A 7,282-nucleotide genomic window follows, 5' to 3' on the forward strand; every position below is an offset into this window, starting at 1 on the left:
CTAATAAGAGCACCAGAGAAGCTGAAGAAAACCTAAGAGCTATGTCTGATGCTATGAAGAGGAACAACATTAGAATTATTGGCCTACTGGAGGAAGACACAACAAAGAAGTCATCTGCAACAATAGCGAGAGAATTCTTGGAGGAAAACTTCCCCAGCCTAATGAATGAAAACCAAGCAACCATCCAGGAGGCTGAAAGAACACCAGCACGACGGGACCCCAAGAAGAAATCACCAAGGCACATCATAGTTAAACTATCCAACTTTGAGGAAAAGGAGAAAATCATGAGAGCAGCTAGGGCAAAAAAAGCAATCACATATAAAGGTCACCACATAAGGATATGTTCAGACCTATCAGCAGAAACTATGAAAAAAAGGAGAGAGTGGAGTAACATATTCCAAAAGTTGAAGGAAAACAACGCAAATCCAAGAATACTCTACCCAGCCAAATTATCGATCAAGATCGATGGAGAAGTAAAAGTCTTCCCAGACAAGGAAAAACTCAAAAAATACGTTACAACAAACCCAGCCTTACAAAAGATCCTCGCCGACTCAGTATGGGCAGAAGAACAACACTCACCAAGCACAAATAAGAGACCAACACATAGAACAACTTCACCCAGAGCACAACAAAGAGAAAACAGGCCCCAAGATAGCAATGGCTTAAGGATGGAAAGAAGTCAAGAATGAAACACACACAAAACACATACTAATGATAAAGGAAAGTAGGAAAACTCCCAACACAAAAGGTATAAAATGGCATCACAGAGTCCGCACATTGAGATAATAACCCTGAATATCAATGGCCTGAACTCAGGCATTAAAAGACTGAGACTAGCAGAATGGCTTAGAAAATACAACCCATCAATTTGCTGCCTACTGGAGACACATCTCAAGGCTACAGACAAAAATAGGCTGAGAATCAAAGGCTGGAGAAGGATCTACCAAGCAAACAGCAATACAAAAAAAGCAGGGGTTGCAATTCTTATCTCAGATAAAATTGACCTCAAAGTACAAACCATAAAAAGAGATAAGGAGGGACACTATATAATGCTCAAGGGAATGATAGACAATGAACCACTAAGCATTGTAAACATATATTCCCCGAATGAGAGACCAGCTCAATACGTGAACCAAACACTCCAAAAGATTAAGAAAGAAATCACAGACTCGACAATTATAGTGGGTGACTTCAACACACCACTCACTGAGAAAGATAGATCACAGGGAAAGAAACTCAACAAGGAGACTAGGGAGCTAATCTCCACAATTAGACAATTTGACCTAATAGATATTTACAGAGCTTTTCATCCAAATAAAAAAAATTTCACATTCTTTTCAAGTCCCCATGGCACATATTCGAAGATAGACCACATGCTGGGGCATAAGGCAAATCTACATAAATTTAAGCACATTGAAATAATACAGACCTCTCTTTCTGACCACTGTGCCATAAGACTGGAAATCAACAAAAAGAAGACAAAGAAAATAAGAGCAAATAATTGGAGAATGAATAACTCTCTACTGCAAAAGGAGTGCATACTGGTGCAGATCAAAGATGAAATCAGGAAATTTCTAGAAACCAATGAAAATGAGCACACGACGTACCAAAACTTATGGGACACAGCAAAGGCAGTCATCAGAGGAAGGTTCATAGCAATACAAGCACACCTAAGAAAGGAAGAGAGAATCATGATGGATACGCTGACACAAAATTTACAAAAACTAGAGCAGAGTCAGCAGGACAACCCTACTAATAGCAAAAGAAAAGAAATTATAAAAATCAGAGCTGAGATTCAGGAGAGGGAAAATAAAAAAAAACTATGGAAAAAATTAATATCGCTAAAAGTTGGTTCTTTGAAAGGATCAACAGGATCGATAGACCATTGGCAAACCTAACCAAAGAAAGGAGGGAACAAATCTCAATAGCAAGAATAAGGGATGAAAGAGGGGTCATTACAACAGACCCTAATGAAATCAAAGGGATAGTTACACAGTACTATGAAGGATTGTACTCCAATGAATTCAACAATTTGGAAGACATGGACAAATTCCTGGAAAAACAATCCCTCCTTAGACTATCCTCGGCGGACATCAAGAATCTCAACAGACCCATAGCAATAGAAGAAATAGAAAAGGTTATCAAGGGATTACCAACAAAAAAATCCCCTGGACCAGATGGCTACACTGGAGAATTCTACCAAGCATTCAGGGAAGAACTAATACCAATCCTACACAAACTTTTCCAGAACATAGAAAAAGATGGCAAACTCCCAAACTCCTTCTATGAAGCTAGTATAACTCTGATACCCAAACCGGGCAAGGATCCCACAAGAATCGAGAACTACAGACCAATATCCCTAATGAACATTGATGCAAAAATCCTTAACAAAATACTTGTCAACAGAATACAAAAGTATATAAAACAAATAATTCACCATGACCAAGTGGGATTCATACCAGGGATGCAGGGATGGTTCAACATACAAAAGACCATTAGTATTATTCGTCACATTGACATCAAAAAGTATAAGAATCACATGATTATATCAATAGACACAGAAAAGGCATTCGACAACATCCAACAACAATTCCTGTTTAAGACACTAGCGAAGATAGGAATGGAAGGAAAGTTCCTCAAGACAATACAAGCTATATATGAAAAACCAACAGCCAAAGTCATAGTCAATGGAGAAAAGACTAACACAATCCCACTGAAAAAGGGGACCAGACAAGGATGCCCCTTGTCCCCACTACTATTTAATATCGTGCTGGAGGTTTTAGCTAACAGCATAAGGCAAAGAAGTGACATCAAAGGTATTCATCTGGGGAAGGAAGAGGTGAAACTATCGTTATTTGCAGATGATATGATTCTATATATGGAAAATCCCAAAAGTTCCACAAAGGGAGTACTGGGAGCAATAGAGGAATTTGGCAGAGTGGCAGGATACAAGATCAACAAACAGAAGTCCATCGGACTGTTATACACATCAGATAAGACCACAGAAGAAGAGATCAAAAAGGTGGTACCCTTCACAATAGCCAAACACAAACTGAAATATCTAGGGATACACTTGACTGAAAAAACAAAAGATCTATATAGGGAAAACTATAGAACACTATTACAAGAAACCAAGAGCGACCTCAACAAATGGAAGAATATTCCATGCTCTTGGATTGGGAGACTTAATATAGTTAAGATGTTAGTCCTGCCAAAATCACTATATAAGTTTAATGCCATCCCGATACAATTACCATCATCATTCTTCAAAGAAATGGAAAAACTGATTACCAACTTCATATGGAGAGGGAAGAAACCCAGAATTAGCAGAGAACTCCTCAAGAAGAAGGACACCGTGGGAGGGCTTGCTTTACCTTTGACACATACTATGCAGCCACAGTTCTCAAAACTGCATGGTATTGGTACAATGACAGTTACTCAGACCAATGGAAAAGAACTGAAAACCCAGAAATAAAAGCATCAGCATACACACAGCTGATCTTTGATAAGGGCCCCAAATATATCAAATGGGAAGCCGATGCCCTCTTTAACAAGTGGTGCTGGAAAAAATGGATATCCACATGCAGAAAAATGAAGCAAGACCCTTATCTCACTCCATGCACAAGAATAAACTCAAGGTGGATCACAGACCTTGAACCCCAAACTATTAGGGCCATCAATGAGGGAATTGGGACCAACTTGAGAACTTTGGCGCAGGGAATACACAGGCTATCAGAAATAGGGAAGGACACAAACACAGAGGAGGCACAAATTGACAAATGGGATATACTGAAGATAAAACACTTGTATACATCTAAAGAATTCACCAAGAGAGTAATAAGAGATTCCACAGACTGGGAAAACATCTTTAGCAATGACACATCAGACAAAGGTCTTATTACTAAAATCTACAATACACTGCTAGCTTCCAAAAAGAAAAAAACCAATAGCCCACTTGAAAGGTGGGCAAAGGACTTGAACAGAAATTTTACAGGGACAGAAATCCGAATGGCCAACAAACATATGAGAAAATGTTCCCGATCTTTAGCCATAAGAGAAATGCAAATTAAAACAACAATGAGGTACCACCTGACACCCTCAAAGGTAGCCCAATTCAAAAAATCAGAAAGCAACAAGTGTTGGAGGGGCTGTGGGGAGACAGGAACTCTCATCCACTGCTGGTGGGCCTGTAAGTATGTACAGCCACTATGGAAATCAATCTGGCGATACCAAAAAAAGATGGAAATAGAGTTACCATATGACCCAGCAATCCCCCTACTGGGCATATACCCAGAAGAGGCATGGAACAAACCAAGACCAGACATCTGTGCTCCAGTGTTCATTGCAGCACAGTTCACAATTGCAAGGAGTTGGAAGCAACCCAAATTTCCATCAACTGACGATTGGATTAAAATACTGTGGTATATACATACAATGGAGTACTACGCATCACTAAAAAGCAATGATGAACGTACGAGGCACATAGCGGCATGGGAAGAACTGGAGGAAATCATGCTAAGCGAAGTAAGTCAGGCACAAAAGGACAAGTACAACATGAGCCCGCTGAGGTAAGTATTAAAAAAAATTTTTTTTAATGCAAAAGTGGCATAGGGGAAAAAGCTACTGTATACAAACATTTTTGGGGTGAAGACTGTGTAGTATGGCAGAGACCAGAACAAAACCAGGGATGCACATGGTAGACAACAGTGGAGGATGTGGGGAAAGGAAAATAAAAGGATGAATATAAGGAAGAAAAGGGAAGTGGGGGCGTGGGGCACTAATCAACCCAAGGGGAGGGTATTGTTTATATCTCCACAGGGAAAGTGGGACCAGACTTCAACCCAGTGCCGCAAGGTGTGAATGCAATATCCCAGCGTGGAGTAGGGAAACAGTGGAGAGGTCTGGGAGGCTGGCCCCAGCACCAAAAATTAAGTGGATTCCTGCCTCTCCCCCGAAAAGAATTTGTTTCAAAGGATGACATTGATTCTGCAGCCCCAGGAGATGGACATATCTGATCAGAGCACACGGGAGCAGATGAAGGGGCAGGATGAGACAGTGAAACACAGCCTGGCCCACGAGGCCGTGATGATGATGTTCCTGAGTAGAGCAGCCAGTCCACAGAGAGAACAACATGGCTAGCCCTACTATGAGACATGATGCCCCTCAGTGACTAAGGGCGATACAGGGGACAGCACCGGAGACACAGTGTGGGAATTGCACCTGACCTGATCCCACCACACCGAGGCAAATCACTGGGGGAGTGCAGTGGAACAGCAAGGGAATGGAGTGGCAAGGTCCCCAGGGAATGCTGAAAGTGGACTTTGGGGCCAGGGCGTGGTGCCCCAACAGACTGGATTGGAAAACGCTCCTAAGGGTCAGCCAACGATCCTTGAACGAACTACAAGCCTTTCTTTTGTGAAGTGTTTTGTTTTGTTCTTTGTCAGTGGTTTGTTTTTGTTGTTTTATTGTCTGGTTGTATACTGTTGCTTTGTTTTCCTCTGTCTTGTTTTCGTGCATGTTAGTGTCTCCACAGGTCTGTCTGAATAGGACAGGCTGGATGAACTATCTGGAGGAAAAACAATAGGACAGACAGTTCCGGGGGGGACAGACAGTTCCGGGTGGGGGAGGGGGAGGAGGGTAAGGAAGTGGAGTTAATAAACACAGGGACAAGGGAACAACATGGGACCCAAAATGGTAGTGAGGGGGGAGTGGCAGGCCTGATGGGGAATGATCAAGGGTAGGGTTGCGTAGAGAAGAGGTATAGCTGTAGCCCAGGTGGGGATGGAGCATGGTGGTGGGGCAGGAGGAAAGTCAAGGGAGATGGAGGAAGGAGCTGGGAGTCAAGGGGCATTTATGGAGGTCTAGACAAAGACATGTACATGCAAACATATATATGAGGACGGGGAAATAGATCTAATTGTCTACATTTATAGGTTTAATATTAAGGTGGCGGAAGGACCTTGGGCCTCTACTCAAGCACTCCCTCAATGCATGAATACTTTCTTCTATTAAATTGGCATTCTGTGATGCTCACTCTCCCGACACAACTGCTGAAGCCAAAGTGGGTGAACAAGTAAATGTGGTGAAGAAAGCTGATGGTGCCCGGCTATCAAAAGAGATAGTGACTGGGGTCTTAAAGGCTTGAAGATAAACAAGCGGCCATCTAGCTCAGAAGCAACAAAGCCCACATGGAAGAACACACCAGCCTGAGTGAGCGAGTGATCCCAAAGGGATCAGTTATCAGCCATCAAAGAACAAAAAATCATCATATCATTGGCTGCACACCTCCATGATAGGATCGCTGAAGACAAATGGGTGCATAAGCAAATGTGGAGAAGAAAGCTGATGGTGCCCGGCTATCAAAAGAGATAGTGTCTGGGGTCTTAAAGGCTTGAAGGTGAACAAGCGGCCATCTAACTCAGAAGCAAAAAAGCCCACATGGAAGAAGCACACCAGCCAGTGCGATCACGAGGTGCCAAAGGGACCAGGTATAAGGCATCATGCAAAAAAAAAAAGGGGGAGGTGCAGAGTGGAGACCCAAGGCCCTAGTGTCGGCCACTGGAGATCCCCTCATAGAGGGGTTTAGGAGAGGAGATGGGTCAGTCAGGGTGCGAGGTAGTACTGACGAAGAGCACAGCTTTCCCCCAGATTCTGGATGCTTCCTCCCCCCAACTACCATGATCTGAATTCTACCTTGCAGGGCTGGATAGGGCAGAGGTTGTACACTGGTACATATGAGGGCTGGAGGCACAGGGAATCCAGGGTGGACGATACCTTCAGGACCAAGTGTGTGAGTGGCGATGCTGGGAGAGTGTGGGGTGAGTGGGTTGGAAAGGGGGAACTGATTACAGGGATCCACATGTGACCTCTTCCCTGGGAGAGGGATGGCAGAGAAGGGGGGAAGGGAGACTCCGGATAGAGCAAGATATGAGAAAATAACGATGTATAAATTAAAAAGGGCACATGAGGGAGGGGGAAGTGGGGAGGGAGTGGGAAAAAAAAGGGGACCTGCTGCAAAGGGCTTAAGTGGAGAGCAAATGCTTTGAGAATGATTGGGGCAGGGAATGTATGGATGTGCTTTATATAATTGATGTATGTATATGTATGGACTGTGATAAGAGTTGTATGAGCCCCTAATAAAACGTTTAAAAAAGAAAGAAAGGAGAAAATATTAAAACTACAATTTATTCAATATGGGTTGAACAGTGTCAAAATAATTGATTATTATAAATAGACAGAACTTTATAATGTAATTGCCTTTATATGTTTAATAGAAGAGAAA

Source organism: Tenrec ecaudatus, chromosome 7 (genome assembly GCF_050624435.1).
Source record: "Tenrec ecaudatus isolate mTenEca1 chromosome 7, mTenEca1.hap1, whole genome shotgun sequence".
Taxonomy (NCBI): Eukaryota; Metazoa; Chordata; class Mammalia; order Afrosoricida; family Tenrecidae; genus Tenrec; species Tenrec ecaudatus.